This window comes from Globicephala melas, chromosome 14 (assembly GCF_963455315.2).
Source record: "Globicephala melas chromosome 14, mGloMel1.2, whole genome shotgun sequence".
Taxonomy (NCBI): Eukaryota; Metazoa; Chordata; class Mammalia; order Artiodactyla; family Delphinidae; genus Globicephala; species Globicephala melas.
The window spans coordinates 40,647,750-40,662,562 of NC_083327.1; the positions used below are offsets into that span (position 1 = coordinate 40,647,750).

General features: G+C 40.4%; 1 pseudogene; it reads right to left on the reverse strand.

Annotated features, from left to right (window-relative positions):
- Positions 1-5,338: 5,338 nt before the first annotated feature.
- On the reverse strand, positions 5,339-6,605 carry LOC115866879 (small ribosomal subunit protein uS5-like; annotated as a pseudogene).
- Between the last annotated feature and the right edge of the window lie 8,208 nt (positions 6,606-14,813).

The window sequence follows — 14,813 nt, forward strand, 5'->3', positions numbered from 1 at the left end:
TGTGGCACATGGGCTCAGTAGTTGTGGCTCACGGGCTCTAGAGCGCAGGCTCAGTAGTTGGGGCGCACGGGCTTAGTTGCTCCGCAGCACATGGGATCTTCCCAGACCAGGGATCGAACCCATGTCCCCTGCACTGGCAGGCGAATTCTTAACTACTGCACCACCAGGGAAGTCCTGAAGCTCAGGTTCCTTATGTCTTGGCACAGAAGGAATTCAGTGAGAGGCAAAGTGACAGGCAAGTAGATTTATTAATATAGGACTCTTGTGAGGGATACAAGCAGGCAGCCAAGGGGACTCTGCCCTGAGGACTAAGTGGGAAAGCAGGTTTATTCAGGGAGATACACACTCCATAGACAGAGTGTGGGCCATTTTTATGGCCTGGGTAATTTCATAGGCTAACAAGTGCAAGGATTATTCCAACTATTTTGGAGAAGGCACAGAGATTTCCAGGTATTGGGCCACCGCCCACTTTTTGGTCTTTTATGGTCGGCCTTGTAACTGTCATGGCACCTGTAGCATGCTAATGTATTACAATGAGCATATAATGAGGCTCAAGGTCTACTGAAAGTCGAATCTTCTGCCATCTTGGGCCGAATCAGTTCTAACCAGTTTATGTCTTATCCTCAATGGCTGTGTCATTCTTTTAAAGGTAGTGTCCTGCCCCCTTCCTTCCTGTTTCACAACTGTGTGCAGTGACTATATACAACTTAGAGAATCCTGAGGCTTTGCTTCCTGTGTATAACAGCCTTATGTGGGGTGGTATTACTCCCAAAGCAGACAATTCTTCAGATAACTAGAGGAAAAATCTAGTCAACTGAAAAAACCTCATTTCCTAATCATGTTGGTTAAGTATATTCTTTTCCAAGCTTGCCAGATTTCTGGATGAATCCAGCATTCATACAGATGACTCATGATACCCTAAGCTCCAATCTTTATTATCTTCCCTCCATTTCAGCCACCCTAGCAGTATGGGAGATTAGAGACACAGAATAACCCTCTCTCTCTCTCTCACACACACACACACACACACAAACACACACACACACAAACCTTCATAGAACATGAGAAACATCTGTTCAAATACATTATTGAGCTAGCAAAAAGTTAGGAACACTCAGAGGCCAAAGCCAAGTGAAAGCAGGAATTTGGAGAGGAAAAGAAGCACAAAAGGAAGATTTTATAGGGGGTGGAGGGTATCTTCTAAATTCTGGTGACCTTGAACTAGAGTTCTAATGGTCATGAAGGATATGGGAACAGGAAACAAGGCCAAGACCCCAGCCAAGGTAGCGAGTCTAATAGGAGATCCTCACAAACAAACTAGGACACCTTACCTGTCTTGACCTTGGCTTTAGATAGAAGGGAAGGAAAAGCTACCCAAATAATTTGCAAATACAAGCAAAGATTCGTGGCCCAATTCAAACTACCTTTTTTTTTTTTTTGCGGTACGTTGGCCTCTCGCTGTTGTGGCCTCTCCTGTTGCGGAGCACAGGCTCCGGATGCGCAGGCTCAGCGGCCATGGCTCACGGGCCCAGCCGCTCCGCGGCATGTGGGATCTTCCCAGACTGGGGCACGAACCCACGTCCCCTGCATCGGCAGGTGGACTCTCAACCACTGCGCCACCAGGGAAGCCCTCAAACTACCTCTTGTTAGGAGATAATTCTTCATGACTCTGTCAAGTTTCTGCACATCTTGTGAGCAGAGGTACTGTCTTTTCAACAGTTTATATAATGAGCAGTCTTGGAGGATAATGATGGCACCTCCTTCTGGAGACAGATTTGCTTACAACCTTGGAAAATAGCCATAACGTCTACCTCTGGGAAAAAAGGCAGTCATGCTTACTGCCCATTATAAAATATCCATGTTCTATAAGTTCTGTGTTCCTTTCCGGTAGTGAGACCTACTGCATGTATAGATGTCACCTAGCCCACTTTGTGTGCCCTGTGGGAATTGGGACTTGGGGAGCCAACACAAATGCTGACACTCTGTTATTGGTTTGAGTAATAACCTGCCCTTAGTCTCTGTCACAAGAGTAGCATGTCTTCTGCTAAAATCCATGCAACTATGGCAGGCTAACTGTGGCAGGTAAAATCTCAGACCTTTCACAGTTCTTAATGTCTAGGTGGCCCCAAACACTTTATGCTGAAATTTTATTTTAAATTGGTCCTAGATTGGTAGTACCCATAGACAGCTAGTATAAGCAAAAGAAAATCCTCTCTAGAGAACACCCTTCAACTCAGGCCTCAAACATTTCCCACAGATAATGTAAAGGAGCCATGAGCTTTTAGTCAATTTATAAAACACGCAAGAAAAAAAAGCATGATGAGTTAGAAGCAATTTCAGAAAAGCTTCAGATATTAGAATTGCTACAGAATATAAAATAAGTGTGTTTAACATCTTTAAAGAAATAAAAGATAAGGTTGAAAATTTGAGTAAGAAACAAGAGGTTGTTAAAAAATGACTAGTCAATTTGCAAAGGAACCAAATAAGACCTCTAGAAATGAAATATATAATTGTTGAAGTGAAAATTTTAATGAACGGGTTAAACATCATTAGAAATGTAGCTGAAAAGAGAATTAGTACACTGGAAAATAGATCTATAGAAATTACCCAGAATGTAATGGAGAGCAAATAGGAAATGTAAGATTACAAGCCATGAAAGATAGAGTAAAAAGGTTGATATATGTTGAATCAGAGTCCAGAAGAAAAGAATGAAGAGGCAATATTAAAATGATAATGGCTGAAATTTTTCCAGAATTGGTGAAAGAAACTGTTAGTTTCCTACCACAATGTAACAAATTACCATAATTTAATGGCTTAAGACAACACAAATTTATTATCTTACAATTCTGTAGGTGAAAAGTCCAATTCAAGTCTCACTGGGCTAAAATCAAGATGTTGGCAGGTCTGTGTTCCTTTTTGGAGTCTCTAGTAGAACATCTATTTGCTTGACCTTTGCAATTTCTAGAAGCTGCCTATATTCCTTGGTTCCTGGCCCTCTTCCTCCATCTTCAAAACCAGCAACAGCAGGTCAAGTTTTTCTCATATCACATCATTTCTGACCCTTCCTTTTCTGCCTCCCTTTTCCATAATGAAGGACCTTTGTGATTATATTAGGCTCACCTGGATAATCTAAGATCATCTCTCTATTTTAAAGTCATCTAATTAGCAATCTTATTTTCATCTGCAACCTTAATCCATCTTTGTCAGGTAACCTAACATATTCATAGGTTCTGAAGATTAGGACATGGACATCTTTGAGGGTTTATTAATCTGCCTACCATAGACATTAATCTACATGTCCAAGAATCCCAATAAATTTTAAGTAGAATAAAAAGAACCTATGCCTAGTCAAAATCCATAGTCATGTCATAAGGAAACTTCAGAATGCCAAAGACAAAGAGAATATATGAAAACAGCCAGGGAGAAGAGAGATTTCCTACAAGTGGACAATAATTATACTAATAGTTGACCTAATGCAACAACTCAAGTCAAAGGCAAAAGAATATCTTTATTCTTTTAAGAACAAATAATAGTCAACTTACACTTATTTACCCAAAAATTATATTTTAAGAACAAGTGATGGGGAGGGGATAAACTGAGAGATTGGGATTGACATATGTACACTAATATGTATAAAATAGAAAAGTAATAAGAACCTGCTGTATAAAAAATAAATAAAATTCAAAAAACAAAAACGCTTTGGGTGACTTTGATTGTTTGCTGATTTTCAGAAGTGTTTTGTGTGTGTTTTATGGGGGAAAGAGAAGGAACTCTTAAATAAATCTAAAAGAAAAAAACCACGTGATTAACAATTTTCTAACCAAGTGTAAACTCAGAGAATTTTCCACTCAAAGACACTCAAGATTTTCTAAAGGGCACACTAGGCTGCAATTAAGCACACATGGATCTGAGATGCAAAAAAGAATGATGAAAAAAGAAACTACAGAATATGCATTAGCCAGACTTTTACTACAATGTGCTGCATAATAAACCACACCATAAATTTACCAACAATAAGCATTTATTCCCATGCTTACTGGTCTGCAGGCCCACTATGGTTTAGCTGATCTAGGTTGCCTCAGCTCTGCATCAAGCTTCAGGCTGCAGGTTGGGCTCAGGCTTGCTCTTCTTGTCTTACTCTGGGTGCAAGGGCTGAAGGGGAAGTAACTATTGTTGACCAGTGTGTGCATCTCCCACTAGATTGCAAGTACTTTGGGGAATGGCGAGGAGCATACTTTATTCACTATGGAATTCCTGGTAGCTTGTACTTTGCCTAATACCAAGTGGGAATTCAAGAAGTTTTTGCTAAAGAGATGCATAAATCAACCATAATTGCCATTATGAATTGTAAGTATGTTACAGTTATGGATTGCATTCATAATTGCCAAAGAGCCCAGCAAGTGTTAGTACTTAGTACATGTCCAATAATATATTTCAGCACTTTAAAGGAAAGAGAGAGGCACTTCCCTGGTGTTCCAGTGGCTAAGACTCTGTGCTCCCAATGCAGGGGGCCTGGGTTCGATCCCTAGTCAGGGAACTAGATCCCAAGCACTGTAGCAAAAAAGATCCCGTGTGCTGCAACTGAGACCCAGCGCAGCCATATAAGTAAGTATTTTAAAAAAAAAAAAAAGGAAGGAGAGAGGGAGGGAAGAAAGGAGGTAAAAAGAAAGGAGAGAATTTGATAGATTTTTAAAGTAAATGTATCTAAAATGACCTGTGCTTACCTACTAAACCTTTCAATCACTTGGCCTGTTGATAACAAAATAATTTTCTATTGTTAACATGGCCTTTTGAAGATAGGTCTCCAAAATACAGAGACAATGTTTAAGTTGAAGTATAGTTGATTTACAATGTTGTGTTAATTTCTGCATTACAGCAAAGTAATTCAGTTATACATATATATATATTCTTTTCCATTATGGCTTATTACAGGATATTGAATATAGTTCCCTGTGCTATACAGTAGGTCTGTATCTGCTTTATATATAGCAGTTTGTATCTATTAATTCCAAACTCCTAATTTATCCCTCTTCCATTCCCTTTCTCCTTTGGTAACCGTAAGTTTATTTTCTATATCTTTGAGTCTGTTTCTGTTTTGTAAATAGTTTCATTTGTGTAATATTTTAGATCCCACATGTAAGTGATATCATATGGCATTTGTCTTTATCTTTCTGATTTACTTCACTTAGTATGACAATCTCTAGGTCCATTCATGTTGCTGCAAGCGGCATTATTTCATACTTTTATATGGCTGAGTAGTATTCCATTGTGTATATATATCTCACATCTTATTTATTTTTTAAACCAGCTTCATTCACTTTATTTTTCTCATATAAAACTATGTGGTGGCTCCAGCTGGAGCCTGGGTCCTCTGCAGGGAAGCTCTGGTGTGGGTCTCTACAAGGTGGTCAGTGAATTGCTGACATGGAGACTTGGTGAACACCGTCTCTTTCCAGAGATCAGGAGTGAGATAACTGTAGGTCTTGGAATGGCATCAAAAGTGGTCTTGGGGGCTTCCCTGGTGGTGCAGTGGTTGGGAATCTGCCTGCCAATGCAGGGGACACGGGTTTGAGCCCTAGTCTGGGAAGATCCCACATGCTGTGGAGCAACTAGGCCCATGCGCCACAACTACTGAGCCTGTACTCTAGAGCCCGTGAGGCACAACTACTGAGCCCACATGCTACAACTGCTGGAGCCCTCGCACCTGGGGCCTGTGCTCCACAGCAGGAGAAGCCACCACAATGAGAGGCCCGTGCACCACAATGAAGGGTGGCCCCCACTCGCCGCAACTAGAGAAGGCCCGCACGCAGCAGCAAAGACCCAATGCAGCCAAAGATAAATAAAGTAAATAAATAAATTTTTTAAAAATTAAAAAAAAAGTGGCCTTAGTGAAGTTGCCTAGTGTGGTGGTGCAGCTCCTGGGAGAGGTGTAGCAGTCATTGATTCTGGCCATCTTCAGTAGCTCCTTGGGCACAGGGGCTGAGATGATGCCAGTGCCCCTGGGAGCAGGGATGAGGCACACCAGCACAGAGCCACAGTGGCCAGTCACCCTGCAAGGGACGGTATGGGGCTTGGCTGATCTTGTTCCCTCAGTAGCATCACCACACATGGACGATGGAGAGCTTGGCCAGAATGATGGCCTCATGGGTGGCAGTGGCTACCTCCTTACAGCGCTCGACACCCAAACCAACATGTCCATTGTAATTCCCAATGGCGACAAATGCCTTGAACCTGGTCCACTAGCCAGCACGGGTGTGATTTTACACAGGCATAATCTTCAAAACCTCGTCCTTGAGGGATGCCCCCAAGAAAAAATCAATGATCTCAGATTCCTTGATGGACAGAGAGAAGAGATAGATCTTCAGGGACTTGATCTTCATGTCCTTGACCAGGCAGCCCAGCTTGGTGTTGGGGAGCCACTCCTTGTGGCTCCTTGTCCTCAGCCTTGCCTCCGTGAGCTCTGCCGTCTCTTCCCCCACCGAGACCCGGGCCAAAACCCCGGACCCAGACGCTGCTACCAAAGCCTCTGCAGAAGACACTGGGGCCTCCCATTCCAGGGCCCCGGGGCCTCTGGGTCCTCCCGCAGCACTGCCGTCATCCACCATTTGGTGTTTTTACAGCGAAGAAGCTATACCACATCTTCTTTATCCATTCATCTGAATATGGACATTTAGATTGCTTCCATGTCTTGGCTATTGCAAATAGTGCTACTATGAACATTGGGGTGCATGTGTCTTTTCGAGTTAGAGTTTTCTCCAGATACATGCCCAGGGGTAGGATTGCACGATCACATGGCAACTCTGTTTTCAGATTTTTAAGGAACTTCCATAATATTTTCCATAGTGGCTGCACCAGTTTACATCCCCACCAACAGTGTAGGAGGGTTCCCTTTTCTCCACACCCTGTCCAGCATATTCTACTTGTAGACTTTTCTTTTTTTTTGGCGGTACGCGGACCTTTCACTGTTGTGGCCTCTCGCGTTGCGGAGCAACAGGCTCCGGACGCGCAGGCTCAGCGGCCATGGCTCACGGGCCCAGCCGCTCCGCGGCATGTGGGATCTTCCCAGACCGGGGCACGAACCCGTGTCCCCTGCATCGGCAGGCAGACTCTCAACCACTGTGCCACCAGGTAAGCCCTATTTGTAGACTTTTTAATGATGGCCATTCTGACCAGTGTGAGGTGGTACCTCATTGTAGTTCTGATTTGCATTTCTCTGTTAGTGATATTGAGCATCTTTTCATGTGCCTTGTGGCCATCTGTATGTCTTCTTTGGACAAATGTCTTTTTAGTTCTTCTGCCCATTTTTTGATTGGGTTGGTTTTTTTTGTTGTTGTTATTGAGTTGTATGATCTGTTTGTATATTTTGGAAATTAAACCCTTGTCAGCTGCATCATTTGCAAATATTTTCTCCCAGTCTGAAGGTTATCTTTTCATTTTTGTTTATGATTTCCTTTGCTGTGCAAAAGCCTATAAGTTTGATTAGGTCCCATTTTGTTTATTTTTGCTTTCATTTCTGTTGCCTTGGCAGACTAACCTAAGAAAACATTGGTACAATTCATGTCAGAGAATGTTTTGCCTATGTTCTCTTCTAGGAGATTTATGGTGTCATGTCTCATACTTAAGTCTTTAAGCCATTTTGAGTTTATTTTTGTGTATGGTGTGAGGGTGTGTTTTAACTTCTTTGATTTACATCAGCTGTCCAGCTTTCCCAATACTACTTGCTGAAGAGACTGTCTTTTCTCCATTGTATATTCTTGCAGAGGTATTTTTTTAATTCATAAGTTATCTATCTGCTTTTATATTTGAACTTAAAATGTTTTTTAAACTTTTATGAGAAGTTCTGAAATGAATTTTATAAATTTACATTGAAACATGACTATTTATGCCTGAAAGTTCTTTTGAAATTAAAAGATTAGAAAACCTTATTTTAATTTTCTTTAATTAAGGGTTTTTTAAAATTTTTTAGTTTAATATTTTTATAATATCTAGATTAAGGCTACTTTATTTCTAAAGGAATCACTGGGTCTGAAGGTTTTCCCTGTCTACTCCTGTTCCCCCTCCTTTTATCTTTCACAGACATTACCCTTAATAAATCTATTGTGCTCCTAATTCCTTCTTGACATCTATTTCCTACAAGACCCAGTCTTCATAAACACTGACCATATATTCATTTTTCAGTAAACAGACTCTCAAGAAGAGAATTTGGGGATTGGATTGTTTACCTAGCATAGCATAAATGAAGTGAAATTGGAACACTACTAAAACATGCAGGGCTGCTTCATGGGCCTCTGGGCCTCACTCTCAGAAAGGCCTCATACTTAATTTTATCTTTGAACTTGTGTTTTGTAAGTGAAGTTCAACGGGACAATAAAGTAGTCCTTTGGGTAAGGGAGATACACTTGGGGAGAAAGGAGGCAGCACATGCAGACACATGTTCAGACCTGTGGGCATAGCAGACAAGCCTGGGTGTTCAGCAATTGGTCTGACAGCCCAGCACACTTGCCTATAGCTGGGCCAGGGTCTGGGTCCAGACTGGTATTGGTGATGGTGGTAGCAGCAGCACAGAAAACAGAGGTGGCACCCCCTTCTTCCTATAAAAGCCTTTCATTTTGTACAGCTCTTCAGAGGGAGCTCCTTTCTATTTGCTAGATGGAATGCAGTCCAATTCATGAATCATTGAATAAAGTCAGTTAGACCTTTAAATTTACTTAGTTGAATTTTGGTTTTTTAACAATTCCAAGAGTTTACAAATAAAAACTGAATTTAAACATTGTCACATTTAACAGAAAAGAATACTGTTTTCATACAAAGCTTCAGGTGAACAAATTATTAAGAATGATGACAATTTTAAATTAATTTTTCCTTTTAATTGAAGAATGCATAGACAGCCATCTTGAATTTATACAAATCAGAAAACCACTTTCAATTTCTTATATGACTGTTACAATTACAGGAAATGTCAGAGGAAACATTAAATTTTCATTTACAATGAAATTCAGACTTAAATGAAACTGATGTATATGCAGAGTTGTCTTTTTAGAAAAATTATTCCATCTGAATTATTAGATCTATACAAATTAAAAGATATATTTCAAAATAATTTATCAGAAACTTAGCCCAATATTATCATAGTCTGTATAATGCCTTTTTTTCTATAAAATACTCTTAATAGCTCCAGTAGCAGTTGCATCAGCAGAAAAGTCCTTTTCAAATTTTAAAATTATCAAAAATTATTTGCCATCTGGCATTTACCAAGACCACCTGGTGTAGCTTTCAATTACACTGATTGAAAATGAAGTTGCTAAAAGTATCATGATGGCCTACTATAATGAATTTGCAGACAAGCAAGCCAGAAAAATCTTATGATCAATCAAGATATCACATTAATAAAGTATCATTTATTAAACATTATGACACAAAAATCAGTTTTTAGTAATTTTATGTTGTGACTCACCTCTGTATGTTTTATAAATAATAAAAAATTTTTAAAGGAAAATGTTTTATATTTTAGTACCTTTGATAGCACTTGTTTCCTGCTTTTTGAACAAGGGTTCTCATGTTTTCATTTTGTACTGGGCCAGGCAAATTATGTAGCTGGCCCTGAATCCATGACATGTGTATCAGTCAGGGTTCTACCATACAAACAGAACCCATCATATATATAACATATACATACATGTACTGTTTCTCTCATACACACACACACACACATATATATATATATATATATATATATATATATGTATATTGCAAGAACTGTTACCTTAAGCAATCTTGGGGGCTGGCTAGGCAAGGCTGAAGTCTTGAGGGCAGGCCCTCAAGCTAGGAACTCAGGCAGAAACTGAAGCTACTGCCCATTAGATGCAATGTCTTCCTTGGGTGTTTTCTTAAGGCCATTGAACTGACTGGATGAGAATAATCATCTAATTAATAACAATAATAGAGGATAATCTCCTTAAAGTCAAAGACAACAGAAATTAATCCCATCCCACCTACAAAATCCCTAATAGCAACATCTGGGTTAGTGTTTGATTGAATAACTAGGTGCTATAACCTAGCCAAATTAACACATAAAACTAAGCATTACAGGATGGGACAACAACATGATTCCTTAAAATGTAATCTGTTTGGGAGGAAGTGTCCAAAAAAACAAGGCTTTGAGAATTCAAGTATGGGCTAGTCTAGTATAGTAATAAAGATGACCACAAGGTGAGATTTCTTTTAGTTGTACTGGAGAATAAAAGAATATTCAGGACTTTCCTGGTGGCGCAGTGGTTAAGAATGCAGGGGACATGGGTTCGATCCCTGGTCCAGGAAGATCCCACATGCCGCAGGGCAACTAAGCCCTGTGCCACAACTACTGAGCCCTCGTGCTGCAACCACTGAAGCCGATGTGCCTAGAGCCTGTGTTTTGCAACCAGAGAAGCCACCGCAATAAGAAGCCCGAGCACCGCAATGAAGAGTAGGCCCTGCTCGCCGCAACTAAAGAAAGCCCGCGTGCAGCAACGAAGACCCAACGCAGCCAAAAATAAAAAAGAATATTCAGTAAGAACATGAAAATGTCAGGGTGTTGAGCTCTGAGCTGAAGGAATAGGTAGAGAACCAGAGAAATTCTATGATAACCTTAAAAGAATTGATCTCGCAACTGCCTGGCAGACAAGGCCCCAAATTTAATTTTGCAGATAGAATTACAACAGAATACACAACCTCACCAAGTCTTTTCTGTTAAGATTAGGATATTAGTTGGGAAGGAGGGAAATTCTTGAGACTTGAGTTAGGGATATTTGGATGGACTCAGACAAAACTGGGAATCTTGTACCTTCAAATTTCCCTGCACCTGCCTTGCTGGTGAAGATAGAACCTCCTTGCCTACCTGAGTTTAAGGATCTATCAAACCTTGCCTTAAAGCAGTAATCTTGCTCTAGGGCAGCAGTCCCCAACCTTTTTGGCACCAGGGACTGGTTTCATGGAAGACAGTTTTTCCATGGACGGGGTGGGGGTGGGGGTGGTTTCAGGATGATTCAAGTGCATTACATTTATTGAGCACTTTATTTCTACTATCATTACATTGTAATATATAATGAAATAATTATACAACTCACCATAATGCTGACAGGAGGCAGAGCTCAGAAGGTAATGAGAGCGATGGGAGCAGCTGTAAATACAGATGAAGCTTCCATAGCTTTCCCACCACTCACCTCCTGCTGTGCAGCCCAGTTCCTAGCAGGCCAAGGACTGCTACGGGTCTGTGGCCCGTGGGTTGGGGCCCCCTGCTCTAGGGGATGCCTGATCTCCTGAAGACCCACCCCCACCTTCCTTTCTGCCTCCAGAAGCCAGTTAGCTCCCAGGATGCCCTAAGGGGGAAAGCGCACTGTTCCGAAGAGATATGCAAATGTGTGTTAATAGGAAACTGGGAAACTTGTGAGAATGGATTCTAAGAGTTTTAGAGCAAGGAAGATGGAACATAACACCAAGTTGGGCAAAATTTATCAATCTAAAGGTTCTGACTTGTGAGTCTGAATTCAACATTCAAACTGGAGCAGCTGAGATTAGTTTGCTTGATGAGCAACTAACAGCTTGCTTGATTAGTTGACTGAAACCTAGACTGAGCAGTGATTATTTGAAAAGAAGACATCCTGGTTTAAGTTCTATTTGTGATTGATTTTTCAAATATTCAAAGTAGTGTTTGAAATGCAGAAGAAACATATGATCATTGTAAAACCATTTATCTAGTAAAAAGGTATATAATATAAAAAATTAGTACCCAGACTGGTGATTTCATTCCCCAGAAGTAACCACTGTTAACTGTTTGGTGTGCATCTTCCAAATCTTTTTCTTTTAATGTGTATGTAAATATGTTTATTCTTTTTTTATATTGTATGTGAATATAAAGACATACTTTTTAAGGACTGAGAGTAGGAATAAATCACATTACTACCAGGAATGCAGGAAAGAATGCAAGGAGTGTTGAAACCCTGCAACTCAGATAGGGACTTGAACCTGGTCTTTTAATTGAGATCACACACCTGGTCTCAGGAATTAATGAAGCTCAGGTTCTTGATGTCTTGTCGCAGAGAGAATTCAGTGAGAGACAAAGTGATAGGTAAGAAGTTGGATTTATTTAGAGAGAAACACACTTCACAGAGTTTGGGCCATCTCAGAAGGAGAGAAGCCCCGAAATATGGCGTGGTTAGTTTTTATGGGCTGGGTAATTTCATAGGCTAATGAGTGGGAGGATTATTCCAACTATTGGTGGGAAGGGGCAGATATCTCCAGGAATTGGGCCACCACCCACTTTTTGGCCTTTTATGGTTAGCCTCGGAACTGTCATGGCGCTGGCGGGTGTGTCATTGAGCATGCTAACGTATTATAATGAGCATATGATGAGGTTCAGGGTGCACTGGAAGTCGAGTATTCCGCCATCTTGGACCTAGTTCTAACCAGTTTTTGTCATGTCCTATGGCTATGTCATTCTTTTAAAGGTTGTGCCCTGCCCCCTTCCCTCCTGTTTCAGTGTCATCACTACAAGGATTCTACATCCTAAATTTTCTAAGCTGAAACAGATTTCAATATTCTACCCCCTTATTGGACTATCAATCAAATAAAAAACTAGATACCTCAGAAACTAGATACAAAAGCCCTGTACTTGATTTATTTTTGATTTGGATTTGGAACTGTTACAGATCTGACAAAGGATGTATCCTGCAAACAGTTATGAAATATTCCCTGTGCCCTGGCCCTCATATGACAAACAGATCCACCTCATGAAATCCTGCAAATTCAGCCTTCTAATTAGGGCTCAACTAATACATTGTGAAGTGTCTTTTTTTTTTTTTTGGCCACGGGATTTTATTTCTCCGACCAGGGATCAAACCAATGCCCCCTGCATTGGGAGAGCAGAGTCTTAACCACTGGACCACCAGGGAAAACTTCCCCACTGTGAAGTTTTGAGTAAATTTTTCACCTCTCTAAGCCTCAATTTCCTCCTTAATAAAAAAGGGCTGGGGCTTCCCTGGTGGCGCAGTGGTTGAGAGTCCGCCTGCCGATGCAGGGGACACGGGTTCGTGCCCCGGTCCGGGAAGATCCCACATGCCGGAGCAGCTGGGCCAGTGAGCCATGGCCGCTGATCCTGCACGTCCGAAGCCTGTGCTCCGCAACGGGAGAGGCCACACCAGTGAGAGGCCCGTGTACCGCAAAAAAAAAAAAAAAAAGGGCTAATAACACCTACCTCACAAGATTAATGGAAGGAACAAATGAAAGGATATTTATATGAAGATGGATTTAAAACATAAATCATCATAGAAATAAAGGTCATTATTATCTCAATATTACTTTATGTAATAATAACTTACTATGTGCAGGCACCCTTCTAAGGGCTTTACGTGTATTAACTATTTCAATTAATTAAAACAAGGTTTAATAAGATGCATAACAAATAATTATTCATTTTATATACTGTGAAGACTTTAATTATTTCATTTAATCTTCAAAACGACTCTGTAGGAAGTTACTACTAACACAATCTCCATTTTGCTGATGAGGAAGCTGAGGAATACAGAGCTTAAGTAACTCGCATGAGGTCACTTACCTGGAAAGTGGCAGTGCTGGGATTTGAATTCAAATGCTACTGTACCTATCATTTTGTGTGCAAATTATGTGAGCCAGAAATCTTGATAATTTTTTTCTTTATTTTATATTGTGCTTAATTTTGTAATATTTCTCTTAAGTAATCTATTTGGAAGTATTAGGAAAACAAGCCCAAATTTCTTTTCCTTTTTTTGGCCATGCCATGCGGGGATTTTAGTTCCCTGACCAGGGATCAAACCCAAGCCCTGGTAATGAGAGTGCAGAGTCCTAACCACTGGATAGCCAGGGAATTCCCCAAGCCCAAATTTATTTATTGGATGTCATAATACAAAGCTAAATTTCATCCTAAATTTTCATGCACAGCTATAATAAAACATGTTTTCTTCATTTCTGGTGAAGACAATGTTTTTCCAGTTCCCCAAATGGTGAGGCATATCAAAGACATTGTTAGCAACAGATTCCTGGGCCCCAGTCAAGACTCAATGAATCAGGATGTCCAGGGTAGAGACCTGATAATCTACAAATTTGATAAGTGGCCCAGATTCTAGGGATGTTTGGGAAACTAAAGTATAGAGGAAATGGGCTCCTGAATCCTAATAGCCCTTAGCTTTGCTTAAGATTTTTTGACCATCCCTTTCATAGAAATATGTTATCTTATCACTCCTTAGAAATTTAAAAAATTATTTCACGATTTTATTATGGTCTGTGATGAAGAGCTGATTTTAAATATAAAATACTTTAGAATTATTATTAAAAATAATGTCAGTTCATTTTAATATGTTGTTTAATAATATCGATCACACACATGTTTGTGTCTGAGGGAACCCAGTAAGCATTATCTCTCTTCCCCACCTGCGATCTGAACTAATTGAGAGATAAGACAGGGTAGGTATGTGAAGAACCAAGTTATCCTCTTTATTAATATTAAAAGCGGATATTAGAGAATATGGCTTACATCTGTGGGCATGAGGGCTTCCTAACTCTGAACTCCTATGCAGGCATATTTGCCTGTCTTGTCACAGGTAATGCTGAAAAACCACAGGCTACACTTGAAGAGACCAGCCCCTTTCCCCATATGACATTAGTCAGGACACACCTAGAGGCTGCCAGCTATCAGGAGGATGGAACTGAGTGGGATACACATACCTGGTTTCTTCCCCCAAATTCATTAATCAAATTACTTACCTTAGCTAAGAGGCATAGGGGAAAGTAGCTTGGATTGTTAG